This window comes from Scyliorhinus canicula, chromosome 16 (assembly GCF_902713615.1).
Source record: "Scyliorhinus canicula chromosome 16, sScyCan1.1, whole genome shotgun sequence".
NCBI classification, from domain to species: Eukaryota; Metazoa; Chordata; class Chondrichthyes; order Carcharhiniformes; family Scyliorhinidae; genus Scyliorhinus; species Scyliorhinus canicula.
In genome coordinates, this window is record NC_052161.1 from 71344008 (window position 1) to 71361209 (window position 17202).

Below are 17202 nucleotides of genomic sequence, written 5' to 3' on the forward strand. Positions count from 1 at the left end.
CTCCAGCCGACCGAAGGCCTGCTCCATGTCCATGGTGACCACTACCTCCACCTCTCGTCCCTCGGAGGGCACCATTATGACATTTAACGACCTCCTAATACTCGCCACCAGATGCCTCCCTTTAACCAACCCCATCTGGTCCTCCCCACACAGTCCTCTATTCTTGAGGCCAAGATCTTGGCCAATAACTTGGCATCCACATTTAACAGGGAGATCGGCCTGTACGACCCACATTGCTCCAGATCCTTTACCCTCTTCAGGAATGAGAGAGATCGAGGCCTGCAGCAGCGTCGGGAGGAGTACCCCCCACTCCCTTGCCTTGTTAAACACCCTCACCAACAAGGGCCCCAGCACTCCGAAGAATTTTTTATAAAACTCCACTGGTTACCATGGGCCGTGCCCGATTTGCATCGCCTCCAGCCCCTCCACCACTTCTATAACCCAATTGTGGCCCCCAGGCCCTCCACCAGCTCCTCCTCCACCCTCGGAAACTCCAACCCCTCTAAAAACCACCTCATCCCTTCCACCCCAGTTGGGGGCCCGACACATATAGCCTACAAATCCCTAAACACCCCAAGACCATGTTCCCCCATTTGCCCTGCACTTTCGTGATCTCCCTCATTGCCTCCTGCTTCCTCAACTGGTGCACCAGCATCCTGCTTGCCTTTTCACCATATTCATACACCGCCCCTCTCTCCCGTCACAACTGCGCCACTGCCTTCCGTTATAGAACATATAGAACAGTACAGCACAGAACAGGCCCTTCGGCCCTCAATGTTGTGCCGAGCCATGATCACCCTACTCAAACCCACGTATCCACCCTATACCCGTAACCCAACAACCCCCCCCCCCCTTACCTTACTTTTATTAGGACACTACGGGCAATTTAGCATGGCCAATCCACCTAACCCGCACATCTTTGGACTGTGGGAAGAAACCGGAGCACCCGGAGGAAACCCACGCACACAGGGGGAGGACGTGCAGACTCCACACAGATAGTGACCCAGCCGGGAATCGAACGTTATGGGCCAGGGTTTAGAGAATCCCAAAGTGTATCATGGAGTTCACCTGACCCACAACTTTTAATAGATTGTGGTATGGGGAGCACACGGCCCACTCTACAGGTGTGGTACAGCAGAAATTGAAAAGTATTTTTTAAAGCAAAACAATGTTTATTCTATGAACTCAAGTTAACCTTTTTAAAACAAACAGTGAACATCTTAGCAACCATTAATTCAAATACAACCCCCAAAGAATACAACGCTAAGTAATCCTTTAAGCTTTCCTTTTAACATCCATAAGACTGAAAACACCTTTTACCAGAAGCACATCAGGTTAAAGTCACTACTGTTATTAGTTTTAAAGCACCAGGATCGATTTACAGTCTTTAGATTACAGAGAGAGACTCCAATACCCCTTCTGGCTGTGACTGCAGCTATCCAGCTCAGAAATGAAACTAAAACACACCCTGCAGCAAACAGCCTAAAACAAAAGTAAAAAGCTGACAGACAGCCCAGCTCCACCAACTCTCTGGCATCACTGCAGTAATAAACACCCATTTCCTAAAGGTACTCTCACTACAGATATTTATATACATACCCATTTCTAAACACCCATTTCTTAAAGGTACTTTCACATGACACCTGCCCCCAAGAAACAAAATAAATCATCAACTTCAAGATGGTTTCATTTTTCACCTTTTCACTATCTTTTAAGAAATGCACACAGTAAATATACTCTTTTATTTCAAAAATCAACACACGCAAACAGATATAATAATATTGTCCGTTTTTCTTCTGTTTTTCTTCCTCCAACTGAAATCATCGATTGACAGTCTCTTTGACAAGAGGTTCTCTGCACGATCCGTCCATTTCTCTACGCCTCAGCATTTCTCTTTAAAGTCAGATACTTTAGTTCAATGTGATCACAGAGTCCCTTGCAATTCTCCAACACAGGAACATTGGCTATCACAGCTTTCAGGCAATGAAATGCATGTTGAAACTCCGCTGTCAACTGAAATTTTCAACATTTCATCAGCAAGTCCATCAGTGGAGCAATCACGCTGCAAAATATTTGCACAAATGTTCGATCAAATCCACTCATGCCAAGAACTCGCATTATTTCCCTTCATCTTGAGGGTATTGAAAACTCCTCAATAACTGCTGGTTTCACATCCCGTGTGACCATTTGAACCTGTCCGATTGTATGACCAAGGAAAGTGATTTGGGCTTTTCTAAATTCACTTTTGGCTAGTTTTATCACCAAACCCGCCTCCTGAAGTCGATCGAATAACTCCATCAGATTTTTTAAATGTTCTGTCCATGTCTGGCTGAAATTACCAGATCGTCGATGTATACCGCACAATTGGGTAATCCTGAAACAACTTTGTTCATTAACCGTTGAAATGTGGCTGAGGCATTCTTATGAATTTCAGACAAGTTCTCCCACCAAGTATGCCCTATACTCCCGGGACCTGTCTCCCCATTCTGTGAACCTCCTGTGTCCCAGAGTAATTCTATGGGCTTTCCCCGAATTTTCGCTGTGACTACCGGTCGTCCGGATCTGTCCCAGAGGGTGTCACAGAAACAAGTGGGGGAGCCCGAACACAGTCAGTCCATTCCGTCCACATTGGTCTGTCCTGACTGCGTCTCTATACTGTGAATAGGCTTCGCTCTGTTCCTGTTCAGAGTGCCTGTCTGCTGGCCTCTCTGAGATTTCGGCGGGGCGTTGAATTCCCTAGCAAAATGCCCTAACTGTCCGCAGTTAAAACATTCCTGTGACTTCTGTGGGGGGCTGTTCTGTCCCTCATTTACCCATGCGGGGTTTTGTTGCATTCTTACAGCTTGGATATCTACCTCCGTTTGCGCCTCTTTGGGCTTCTTAAATGCTGTCTTATTGTGCACAGATTGCTCCCAAGCGCGGGACAATCTTTTCAAGACCCATTTTTCATTATGGGCCTCTTCTGAGGGGTCGTAATTAGAGCAGGCTTTCTGTCCTGCCTCTGTGGCGTGGGAGATAATAGTGCGGGTCCATTTAACCATTTAACCATGTTATCTTGGGTCAAATGTGTGCGGTCTAATTCACCGAAACCTGCAGAGAAGTGAATCCAGAGTCTTCCTGCAAATGCTGTGGGGTGTTCGGTCTTTTTCTGCCTACATCTGTTTAGGCCTTCGACTGGGTCTCCTCTGTTGTACCCTATCGCATCCAAAATAGCTGTATGCATTTCTTCGACGGTGCCTCCTCCAACATTCTGTGGGTCGGTGGGGCTGCTACTACTGATGAGTCTAAACTCAAAACTGTGAGCTTAACCTGCTCTCGTGCATCAAGGCCGTACATGGTCGCCTGTTGCTTAACTCTTGCAAGGAATTGGTGGGGGTCTGAAGTGGGGAGGAACGGGGTGATTTTCTTACACGCGTCCCTTAGTTGGGTCACGGTTAAGGGGGTGGTGTAGGTGATGTTGGGTGCGCCGTCTGCGGTTGCTTTTTGTTGGGTGGTGACTGGGTTCATTGGTGCGGGTGCTATCTGATCTGTGGGGGGTTGGGGCGCTTTCCTTTTCTGCTGCGTTTCTAGCGCACATGTTCCCTGAACATATCGCTGCGCTGTCTTGCTTAACTCCTGCCAATCTGGTGCATTCTCTTCCTCTAATTGCGTTCCAAAGATTTCTTGGAAGCCATTCTGCACAGAAAGCAGAGATTGCAGCTCCGCAATCTGCTTCCTACACTTAGCATAGTCCACTGTGCTTTGCCTTTGCTCAGTGGTGGCAGCATGGAGTGCCCTTAAAGCTGCCTTCAGGTCGCGACACTGCTCATTCAGTGTCTCTACTTGCTTCTCTGATTCTTGTCTTATCAAGACTGCACGCTGCACATCCTGATAGGCTTTTTCGTATTGTACCTGGGAGCTGCTCGGATGGGCTAGACAAGACTGGTGTGCCCTCTTGGCATCATCCACCTCTCTATCCTTATCTGCCAACTTTTGCCTTAATTCTGAATTCTCTCTCTCGATTTCCCTGATATCCACTTTGCTCATTCTATTTCTCTCCTCTAACTCTGCTCGGAGCGTCCTGTGCCTCGCAATTGTGCCAAGCAGGACACAATTGCCATCGGCTTACGTGCTTTACTCAAACCTTTCTTATGAATTTCAGACACGTTCTCCCACCAAGTATGCCCTATACTCCCGGGACCTGTCTCCCCATTCAAACAAAACTCACTCCAATGGGGCCATCCTTTCCCTTTGAGGTATTTCCTGAGTTCCAGCTCCCATACGGGAGACTGACCTACTCTGCTGCTGTTGGTCGCTGTGACCACGAACTGCTCTGGGTTCATGAGGCGTTCCATTGCCTGCATGGCCATTTCTTCTATCTTATGCTCACTTTTAAATTTGGAACGAGGGATAATAAGGCAATGCTATAAAATACGGGTACGGCTTTCACTATTTTCCAAATGATAAACCCCTGACAGTTTGTCGCAACAAAAATCTCTCGGTTTTACCTTATAACCCTGTTAGTTACGCATGCAAAAACACACTTCCGAATTACGAGGATTGATTTGAACTACTTGAACATTTGTGGGTTTTCCTTTTCCCAATTGGATTTCTGATTCAAATTGCTGGGTTCTCTCGGAGTGGTGGGGGGGGGGGGGCACTTCTAGTCTGCTACTAAATGTTGCTCATTCTGGGTGAGTGTGCTTTACACTCAATTTGGCTCTGTTTTATTCCTTAGCTCTAGAGTCGCCAGGTATCGTTAAGATACTGCCACAAGATGCAAGTTCAAGTTCAGACCAATAACTCAATACACCAGTTAGTAAGTTCAAACAAGACACGTTAATTATAATAGTTATCTACTACTTATGCATATAAAACTAAAAGACTAGGCTATTCCTACCACTAACAGGCCAATACTGATCTGGAATAAGGGAACTGCCGGATCAGGGAACAATGGCCTCTTGCTTTGTCCTGGATCCGCAGGCTTCCAGTTGGTGTGGACTAAAGGCGTCAGGAGTGTCTACTCTCGTAGCGTGCGTTGTATGACACTTACTTGATGGCAACTGCTGACCAGGCCTCTCCTTCTCAAGGTTCTTCTACTGCAAAGGTGTTCTGCTGGGAGGGCCGGCTGGTCAAGAAGAGCGCAGGGAGGCTGGTCAAGGAGAGCGAATCAGTCCTGGGACCTGACTTTTATAGGTCCCAGGGGCTTTGCATCCTTCTGGGCGGACCCTCTATAAACCTGCAATCGATTGGGTCTCTTCCCAATCAATTGATTTGAATTTCCCCAATAACGGGGCCGTTCCTCGATCTCCGGGTGGTTCCTTACACCTTATTGGTGTCCTTTGTCTTAGACTCCACTGGTGGCGGAATGTCTGACCATTCCATATGTTTCAATTGCAGTTAACTGTTGTGCCCATTGTGCCTGGGAATCACCGTGAATCGCTCACTTAATATGCGCAGCTCGTTAGTTATAATTTTGTCGGGTTTCTGTAGCAGCTAGAATACAGGGGATTCTGCAGACTGCTTGTTTCTTTGTCAATGTCAATTTTACCCTGAAATCTTTGCGTTCTTCCATTTTGTGTGAGGAAGTGGCCAACCCAGGTAGCTACAGTGACTCATTGGTGTGTTCCTTGGCGAGGGAGGGTGTGGAGTATGCAAAAGCCTGTAGTCATCAACCTCCGCTTCCAGAACATAAGCCATGTGTGGGTGGATAGGGGGGCATGGAAAACCTCTCATTCGTCTAAACTCCAGAGAGTACAGATGCATTCTACTCAGTTTTCCCTCTTAGGACAAATCTCCCATTCCAGGAACGTGTTTAATGAACCTTGGCCGGACCGTTGACTGAATGTTGACATACAAAAAACATCTGAGCAAGACAGCAGCAAAGATCAAAACATCAAACAACTTCCTTGATTAACTTGCCGGCTCTTCATGGGGTGGGGTGCCCAAAGCTTAATGACCTCAGCTATTGCCACCTTATACTCGACTGCAGAGTACTGTGCATCAGTATGGTACAACTCATCCCACACCAGCCTTATAAATACCCAGCTCCGCACAACAATGTGTATCATCTCGGGTACCCTCCAATCAACTCAACTCCCCTGGCTCCCAGCCCTGAACAACATACGGTTCCCTCAGGGAAGCCGATTGCACTAAAAAAACTCCTGGAGAAGGTTTACCTCAACCCAAGCCTGCTGCTACACAAGGATCTTACCAATACCCTGCTGCTTGCCTCCTATCACCCCAGCCTGTAAGGCAGACAAGCGTGCCGAGGAATAAAACCAGAAGCTTTAAGGCAGCAGGAAGGGAACCAACACGTCAACGTTAAAAAAAAACACTTCCTCATGACAGATCTCACAGCTGCCCACCAAGCCTCACTCTGCCATGCCAATATTGGACACTCCTCAACAGTTTCCGCACTGGCCAAGGCCTTTGTGCAGCTAGTGGGTACAAATGGGGCCTTGCAGAAAACCCAGACTGGAGCTGTGGAATGCGCCAAACAATGGCTCACATCATTGAAGACTGACCCCTGACAAAATTTAGCAGCGGCCTCATAGAGCTCCATTCAGCCCTGTGGAAGCTAATACCTGGCTTGGTGATCATTGCACATGCTAAAATAAAACCTCAATGGCAACTATATTCTTCAATCGGTAAAGGGCCCAAAACTGGGGGAGGCATTGGTGTAATGGTATTGTCACCGGACTAGTAATCCAATGACAGTAATGCTCTGGGGATCCGGGTTCAAATCCCATCAGGACAGATGATAGAATTTGAATTCAATAAAAATCTGGACTTAAAAGTCTAACGATGACCATGAAACCATTGTTGTAAAACCCATCTGGTTCACAAATGTCCTTTAGAGAAGAAATATGACATCCTTACCATGTGACTCCAGACCGCAATGTGGCTGATTCTTAAATACCCTCAGGGATAGGCAATACATGCTGGCCCACCCAGCAACACCTGCATCCCTTGAATGAATTAAAAATAATTGGACTATTCCAGGCGTGGTCTCACCAAAACCTTGTATTAAAGCAAAGCCTCTTTACTCTTGTATTCCAACTCTCCAGCAATATAAAGGCCAACATACCATATGCCTTTCTAACTGTTTCCTGCACCATCATGTTTACTTTCTGTATAGCATGTACAATGGTAACCAAATCCCTTGGAATATAACTTTTAATAGTTTTGCACCATCTAAAAATATTCTGCTTTTCATTAGGGCAGCATGGTGGCACACTGGTTAGCACTTTTGCCTCACAGTGCCAGGGACCTGGGTTCAATTCCAACTTTGGGTTAATGTCTGTGTAGAGTTTGCACATTCTCCCCGTGTTTCTGTGGTTTCCTCTGGGTGCTCCAGTTTCCTCCCACAGTCCAAAGATGTGCAGATTAGGTGGATTAGCCATGTTAAATTGCACCTTAGTGTCCAAAGGTTTAGGTGAGGTTAGGGTGGGAGTGTGGTCCTGGGTGGTCGGCAGGTCGGTGCAGACTCGATGGGCTGAATGGCCTCCTTCTGCACTGTAGGGATTCAATGATTCAATTCTTCCTGTAAAGGTGAATAACCTCATGTATCCCCACATTATATTCCATCTGCCATTTATTGCCTAGTCACTACCCGTGTCTCTATCCTTTAGTCCTCACAGTTTCCTGTCCTACTGATTTTGTATCATTAGCCAACCTGGATATATTAACTGCAGTGGGGGCTGGATGGCACCGAATATGTAGTCCAACAGCTTCCCTGTCTGGGCTGGTGGTGGGTAAAAAGGAGGCACCCCACGCCCCCCAAGGTCTTCCCACTTCAGTGTTTTAACTCCATGCCTGCTTTTCTCCCCCCCAGACTCCTGCCCCACTCATAAGAATATAAGAACATAAGAACTAGGAGCAGGAGTAGGCCATCTGGCCCCTCGAGCCTGCTCCGCCATTCAATGAGATCATGGCTGATCTTTTGTGGACTCAGCTCCACTTTCCGGACCGAACACCATAACCCTTAATCCCTTTATTCTTCAAAAAACTATCTATCTTTACCTTAAAAACATTTAATGAAGGAGCCTCAACTGCTTCACTGGGCAAGGAATTCCATAGATTCACAACCCTTTGGGTGAAGAAGGTCCTCCTAAACTCAGTCCTAAATCTACTTCCCCTTATTTTGAGGCTGTGCCCCCTAGTTCTGCTTTCACCCGCCAGTGGAAACAACCTGCCCGCATCTATCCCCTTCATAATTTTAAATGTTTCTATAAGATCCCCCTCATCCTTCTAAATTCCAACGAGTACAGTCCCAGTCTACTCAACCTCTCCTCATAATCTAACCCCTTCAGCTCTGGAATTAACCTAGTGAATCTCCTCTGCACACCCTCCAGTGCCAGTACGTCCTTTCTCAGGTAAGGAGACCAAAACTGAACACAATACTCCAGGTGTGGCCTCACTAACACCTTATACAACTGCAACATAACCTCCCACTTCTCATGTTCATCATGGGGTTGCCAACTTGGCTTCAGTGAGATCCCCTCCATTTAGATTCACATCCAGCTCCATCAATGATCGCCATTGGAGATTGGATGCAGTTCCAGCAATGGCCATAACTCCAGGTGGCACTACTTGGACCAGAGAACTGCCAACCATTTGATGAGTCAAGAGGTGACAAAACACATCGGGACCCCTGGCCTTGGGGAAGTCAGCAGCAGCTGAGATATGTCATTCTGCCTCCATGGACCCCTGGATCAGCCTGTTCGGCGGCATGTCACATTGAGCTCTCTGTCAGGGAGGAGTCAGACATTTCGCAGAGGTTAAGATGAGCATCGCTCTGTCCTTACTGCAAGCCATCATCATTCTCCTGTTGTGTCCAGTCAGTCACTTTAGTGCCCTCCCCATGAACGGAGTGACCATGTCCATAACCTTCCACAAACACACAGTAGTGAAAAGTATGAGACCCCATGTTGGGAGAGGTCTTCACACCCTATTCCTGGTGGTCATCAAACTGAGAGTCAATGAAGGCATCCGTCGCCCTGCTCCCATGCGGGCCCTAGCCATCGCCTGAGTTCTTTCGTCCTTATCCTCCTCCGTGGGTTTCCCGTTGCTGTCCTCCTTGTTTGACATCCTCCTCATCTGAGGACATGTGATTCACCTCCATCTCCTCCTGGTCCAGCTGCTCTCCCTGCTGCAGTGCCAGGTTCTGTAGAGCACAGCAGATCATCATAATCTGGGACACTTTTGGGAGCTGTACTGGAGGGTTGCTTCCGACCTCTCAGGCACTGGAACCTGCCAAGGCCAATTGCCTGTTCAACCTGCACAAGCATTGACGCATGAGCCCCATTGTAGCGAATCTCAGTGGATGATTGTGGCCTCCACAGTGATGTCATCAGCCACCTCCTGAATGGGTAACCTTTGCCCCCGAGGAGCCTTCCATCCAGCTGCTGCCCTCTCTCAAAACCGGCTGGGATCTGCGAGCGTTCCAAGATGTAAATATCATGGATGCTCCGCGGGAAGTGGGCACACACCTGCATGATGCGCATCGCATGGTCACAGATGGTCTAGACTTTGAAGGAGTGGTAACCCTTGGGGTTCAAAAATGACGCCCCATGCCGCCATGGGGAGAGCAGAGCCATGTAATAATAATAATCGCTTATTGTCACAAGTCGGCTTCAATTAATTTATTGTGAAAAGCCCCTAGGGATGCAGTCGATTACTTCTTGCAGCTAAGGCATGCCTACTACGTGGGCAAAGTCCATGGCCCTGCTGTCCTGGCTTGCCTGGCCCCAGTCCAGGTTGATATACATGTGGGCCCTCACAAATGACGCATCTGTGACCCCCCCCCCCCCCAACCATCATATGCACTTGTGCATTTCTGACTGCCCCCCCCCCTCCCCCCATCATATTCACTTGTGCATTGCTGACTGGGAGATGCTGCATAGGTCACCCGTGTAGCCCTGGAATGAACCACTGGCATTTAAGTTCAGAGTGACAGTAACGTTCTGGGCACAGGCAAAGGATGACACTCTCAGCCCATGTGATGCCAATTCTTGTATCATAGAACATAGAACAGTACAGCACAGAACAGGCCCTTCGGCCCTCAATGTTGTGCCGAACAATGATCACCCTACTTAAACCCACGTAACCCGTATACCCATAACCCAACAATCCCCCCATTAACCTTACACTACGGGCAATTTAGCATGGCCAATCCACCTAACCCGCACATCTTTGGACTGTGGGAGGAAACCGGAGCACCCGGAGGAAACCCACGCACATGTACAGATCCACCATCCCCCTGGCCAAATGCAGTCTTCCGCGGCAATGGTGCTCTGATATCTGGAGGTAGGAGGAGGTTCTACATTGGAACCCCAGTGGCCGGTAGTGTCTCCTCCGACGCTCCGCCATCTGTGTCCCTGGTACCTGAAGGTCAATGGGCCCTGCTTCCCCCTCCTCTGAAGATTGCTGGTCTTGGCTGTGTGCAGCGGCACATCAATGTTGTTGCTGCTGGTTGATCACATTCAAAATTATTATCAGCTCGAATGGCTCTATCATTTTCCCAAATCAAAAACTGAAATGCATTCTTGGACACATTCATCTCCATCAAGGATGGTCACCTCAGCACTTCGCTTTACCGCAAGCCCACGGAAAACCTCATGATGCTCCACTTCTCCAGTTTCCACCCTAAACACATTAAAAAAGCCATCCCCTATGGACAAGCCCTCCGTATACACAGGATCTGCTCAGACAAGGAGGAGCATAACAGACATCTGCAGACGCTGAAAAATGCCCTCGTACGAACGGGATGTGGCGCTCAATTCATCGATTGACAGTACCAACGCGCCACAGCAAAAAACCGCACCGACCTCCTCAGATGACAAACATGGGACACAACTGACAGAGTACCCTTCGCCGTCCAGAACTTCCCAGGAGCGGAGAAACTACAACATCTTCTTCACCGCCTTCAACATATCATCGATGAAGACCAACATCTTGCCAAGGTAATCCCCACATCCCCACTACTTGCCTTCAAACAACCGCGCAACCTCAAACAAACCAATGTTTGCAACAAACTACCCAGCCTTCAGAACAGCGATCACGACACCACACAACCCTGCTATGGCAATTTCTGCAAGACGTGCCAGATCATCGCCATTGGAACCACCATTACACGTGAGAACACCACCCACCAGGTACGCGGTACATACTCGTGCGACTCGGCCGACGTTGTCTACCTCATACGCTGCAGGAAAGGATGTCCCGAAGCGTGGTGCATTGGCGAGACCATGCAGACGCTGCGACAATGAATGAACGGACATCGCGCGACAATCGCCAGGCAGAAATGTTCCCTTCCAGTCGGGGAACATTTCAGCAGTCAAGGGCATTCAGCTTCTGATCTCCGGGTAAGCGTTCTCCAAGGCAGCCTTCAGGATGCATGACAAAGTAGAATCACCGAGCAGAAACTTATAGCCAAGTTCCGCATACACGGCCTCAACCAGGACCTGGACTCATGTCACTTTACATTCAGCCCCCACCATCTGCCCTGGGCTTCCAAAATCCTACCAACTGTCATGGCTTGAGACAATTCACACCTCTTTAACCTGGGATTATCCCTCTCTCCAGTTGCTCCGCCTGGACCTGTAAAGACTTAATTACCTGCAAAGACTTGCGTTCAAAGTATCGTATTGCATCTTTGACTTTGTCTATATATAATTATATGTTTCTGGATTCACCTCTTCATTCATCTGAGAAAGGAGCAGTGCTCTGAAAGCTAGTGATTCGAAACAAGCCTGTTGGACTTTAACCTGGTGTTGTAAGGCTTCTTACTCTGCTCACCCCAGTCCAACACCAGCATCTCCACATCAAAAACTGAAAAGAAGAGAACATTAAAGTGAGTGATGAGAAGTCCTGACAATGCTCTGACCCTCAGCCCTCTCAGGACCTGGGACATCCACCCATGTACACCCCCACTATATGAGCGCCTTTTCACTGAGCCTCACTCCCTCCCTGTCACACGATAGCCTATTCACCACCGTTGCCCCTTTAAAACTCAACTTGAATGAAGTGCTTCAACCCTTGAAAGCCTCATCAGTCTGCATGCCCCCCCAAAGGTGAGGAGTGAGGGATGTTGACTGCATTCAATAGACCTGCTTTTGTGAGGGCCACGAAGAGTCCAGCACGAGTTTTCAGGATACAAAGAAATAACATTTATTTACAATAATATATATATATACAAAAGCAGCAGCAACTTCCCTTGCTGGTCACTCCTCTCTCTCTGCTGGTTCCAAACTGGCCAGCTCTATTTATGCAGGGAGTCTGCTAATGATTTCTCCGCCCCCCTCATTGGGGAAGCTCATACTCCCACAGGATTTTGGGATTGTCATTAGTCCCCAGCCAATGGTAAGCAAGCAGGTTATAACATCCCTCCCCCCCAAAGTCCAAGGAATCCACCGAAGACCCTGGCGAAGGAGGGCGTCGGACCTGTTTTGCCTCAGGCCGGACACCATTTGCACAAGGTGCTGGATCGGGCGGCGTGTAACGAGATGGAGACCAGCGCTTCCGTGATGAACGGCGCAACGGTTGTCCATCCACAACCCGTGGGCCCGAGGATTCCCCCTCCGAGGTGTCTTGTGTCTCCATCTCGGAGTCAGAGTCTGCTGCCTCCGTCATCTCGGCGTCTTTATCTCCACTTTCTGTCTCCATGTTCTGTCACGACCTGCGCAGGCTTTGAGTGAGGCACCAGAGGAAGATTGTGAGGAATACTTTCCATTGTGTCTGGTCTCTGTGGCTGTAGAAATGAGCTCCTGGGGCGGGGAATCTTTGGAAGGGATAATCTTCTGGACCGAACATGGTCTACATGTTTGGGCTGGAGATGACCCTGGGCTTGCACCTGGTAAGAGATAGGGCCCGTTTGGCAAAAGATTACGCCAGGGACCCACCGGCAAAATTCCGAACGAACACTGGGTCACCGGGCACAAACTGCCGAATCAGCCGATGCTGAGAAAAACCATGTCCCTGCCGTTCTTGTGTGCGGCGTACTTTTGCGCCAATGTCTGGGAAAACCATGCTAAGGCAGGTGCGAAGTCTCCGGCCCATTAGGAGTTCTGCGGGAGCTACCCCAGTCATCGCATGGGGGGTGGTCTTATATGAAAACAAAAAACGAGCCAGTCTCATGTCCATCGACCCGGAGGACTGCTTCTTTAGGCCTCGTTTGAATGTCTGCACTGCGCGCTCCTCCAACCCATTTGAAGCCGGGTGGTAAGGGGCAGTGCGGATATGGCGTATTCTATTCATCTTCATGAACCTCGCAAACTCCTCACTTGTGAACGGAGTGCCGTTGTCCGTGACCAGCATCTCGGGGAGGCCATGTGTACTGAAAGACAAACGCATCTTCTCGATTGTTGCGCAGGACATTGTGCCTACCATCTTATGCACCTCTAGCCATTTAGACTGGGCGTCGATTAATAGAAGGAACATGGATCCTTGAAAAGGGCCGGCGAAATCCGCATGCAAGCGCGCCCAAGGCTGCCCTGGCCATTCCCAGTGATGTAGGGGCGTGGCCGGTGGAAGCTTCTGATGCTCCTGACAAATGGAGCAATTTTAGGCCACCTTCTCAATGTCGGTGTCGAGGCCTGGCCACCAGACATAACTCCGGGCCAACATTTTCATTTTGGTCACACCTGGATGCCCATTGTGCAAGTCTCTCAGCATCAGCTCCTGTCCTTTTTCCGGGACAATCACACGCGTTCCCCCACAAAAGGATGCCGTCTTCCACGCTGAATTCGGACAGCTTGGAGGAAAATGCCCGCACCTCGCCTGGGAACTGTCTATGCTGCCCACCATACAGGACTACGTGCCAAACCTTTGACAGGACTGGCTCCGTCTGGGTCCACTCACGGATCTGTGATGACAGGCAAGGTGTCCATAAAATATAGGGTTGCAACCACCTCCGCTGTTGTGGGGATCGACATGGGGCCGGTCGATAAAGGCAATCAGCTCAGTGCGTCGGCATTCCCTATCTGGGTTCCTGGTTTGTGCTCCAGAGAATACTCGTATGCAGCGAGCAACAAAGCCCAGTGCTTGGATCTGTGCGGAAGCAATGGGCGGTATTGGCTTATCCTCTCGGAAAAGTCACAGCAGAGGTTTATGATCAGTCACGATAGTGAAGTGGCGGCCATATATGAACTGGTGGAAACGTTTCACCGCAACGACCACTGCCAGGCCCTCCTTCTCGACCTGCGCGTACTTTTTTTTCCGCTGCAGTCAGTGTGCGGGAGGCGAAAGCTATCGGCCGCTCGGCCCCGTTCTCCACCTTGTGGGACAGGACAGCCCCAATACCATACAGGGATGCATCACATGCGACGAGCAAAGGCTTTCCAGGATCATAGTGGGTTAGTAACCCCGACGATGACAATTGTTGTTTTACCTGCCGGAAAGCAGTTTCTTGCGGCTGACACAAAACCCAGGTATGATTCTTTAGCAGAAGGTGCAACGGGGCCAGCGTAGTTACCAGATTGGGGAGGAACTTTCCGTAATAGTTTACGAGGCCGAGAAACGAACGAAGATGCGAAGTGTCAGTCAGGGCGGGGGCCTATTGAATCGCGCGCACCTTCTCTGCGACGGGGTGCAAACCTTCGCGGTCCACCCGATAACCCAGGTAGACTACTTCCTTCGCCTGAAAAAGGCACTTTGTGCGACATAAACGGACTCCAGCCTCCGAAAAGCGTCCAAGAACACCCTCCAAATTTTCCAAATGTTCCTGCTCCGATGTCCCTGTGATCAAAACGTCATCTAAGTAGACAGCAACACGCAGTAAACCTCTCAAAATGCCCTCTGTAATGCGTTGAAAAATAGCGCAGGCAGAGGATACTCCAAAGGGCAAAAGTGTATATTCATACAGGCCCTGGTGTGTATAATCGTTACATATGGCCGGGAGGCAGGGTCCAGCTACAACTGTAGCTAAGCGTGACTCATATCTAATTTTGTGAACGAGAGTCCGCCTGCAAGCTTTGCGTAGAGATCCTCTATGCGAGGCATTGGGTATTGGTCGAGTCGGGAAGCAGTTTTCACTGTAAGTTTATAGTCGGCGCATAAGGGAACTGTGGCATCTGGCTTCATTACAGGTACAATTGGTGCTGCCCAGTCAGCGAAACGGACGGGCCTGATGATACCCAAAGTCTCCAAACGAGTGAGCTTCCCTTCCACCTTCTCGAGCAAGGCGCGAAGCACCAGGTGCGCCCGGAAATGGCGCGGCATGGCTCCTGGTTTGACTTGAATATGGGCTACGGCCCCTTTTATTTTCCCCAAACTGGGCTGGAATACATCTGTGTATCGTCCTAGCGCCTCAGTCAACCCTCCAGAAACTTTTGGAGGATGTGCTGCCACTGCAACAGGCTGGGCCCATGGCCGCGCACCACGATAAGTGGGAAACGCCCCTCCTGGCGTCCATAAATAACAGGGGTCATCGTAGTTCCTGCAATGTCCAATGGTTCCCCCGTGTAGGTGGCCAACCTGGCCTGTGTATCGGTTAAGGTAAGGGTCTGTATACCCTGCTTGATGCGGTCGAATGTCCTCTGGGCGATCATGGAGACCGCTGCGCCAGTGTCCAACTCCACCTCAAGCGGGTGACCATTGACCCGTACTGTCACTTTAATGGGTGCCACACGGGGAGCTGCCACACAATGCAGCTGCAGGCAGTCATCCTCCATCTCCACGTCCTCGGGAGTAGTCGCCACAGGTTCATCCAAATGAAAGGTACGGCCCGTGGGCTGGCCTCAGTTTCGGTTGGAACGACGGCACCTCTGGCGCCCTCAGGACCGGCGTCCGCAACAGGGTCGGCGCCTACAAGTCTGACACGGGCATGGCTCCTCATCCATTAGTTCTGGAGAAGGCTCCCTTCAGGGAGGAATGTCCGACGGCCACTGGCGTCGATCCGGACATCGCCTCGCCCAAGGTACCGCAGGGGTGCAGGGGGACGCTTTCGGACGGAAGGGGTTGCGCCCCAAGGCATGCACCTCCATTCCCTGCAGCTCCTGCAGTCCTCATTCTGCGCTCTCTTGGGACAATACTATTTGAATAGCCTGTTGAAAAGTCAATGTTGGCTCGGCTAATAACTTTCTCTGGGTGGCCGCATTGTTAATACCGCAAACCAAACGGTCGCGTAACATTTCTGACAAGGTCTCACCATAGTCACAGTACTCCGCAATCCTGCATAGCCTGGATAGAAAGTCGGCAAGGGATTCTCCTGGGGTCCTCTCAGCGGTATTAAACCGGTAACATTGGACGATCATGGATGGGGTTGGGTTAAAATGTTACCCCACTAAGTTCACAAGTTCATCAAACGTTTTGGTGTCCGGCGCAGCTGGGTACGTAAGGCTCCTAATCACCCCAAACGTATGCGGGCCGCAGGCGGTGAGCAATATGACCACCTGGTGCTCGTTTTCGGTGGTGTTGTTTGCCCGGAAATAGTATCGCATCCGTTGTGTGTCCTGGTTCCAGCTTTCCAGCGCAGCATCAAAAACATCCAAACGTCCATACAGAGGCATGGTGAAATAGAAAACAACTTCCAACCTGTATCCAACAAAAATCCAGGGAGGTGGCTTCAGCAGTGTAGACAGCTATTCACTTTAACCCTCGTCGCCAGTTTTGTGAGGGCCACGAAGAATCCAGCACGGGTTTTCAGGATACAAAGAAATAACATATATTTATAATAACATATATATATATATATATATAAAATGTATATATACAACAGCAGCAGCAACTTCCCTTGCTGCTCACTCCTCTCTCTCTGCTGGTTCCAAACTGGCCAGCTCTATTTATGCAGGGAGTCTGCTAATGATTTCTCCGCCCCCCTCATTGGGGAAGCTCATACTCCCATAGGATTGTGGGATTGTCATTAGTCCCCAGCCAGTGGTAAGCAGGCAGGTTATAACACCTGCGTTCTAACCTCACAGGGGAACAAGACACTGCCCCCAGTCGTCCCTTGAATGGGATGAATTATGAGCGAATTCACCATGATGCCGTGCATTGGGGGACATCTGTGATACTGCTCTGTTATGTAGATGCGAGTATGAGCCTTGGAGTTCAGTGCTTGGGGACTCGGCTTCCAACTATTTTGATCAACATAAATAACCAAGTAAACTAAATCAAATAAACTGAGGATAAATTAAAGGGACGGTCTCTTAAAGGGAAATTGCCTTAAACTAAAAGAAAAACACAAATGAGACTGAAAACATAAAACCAAAATGTGATTAA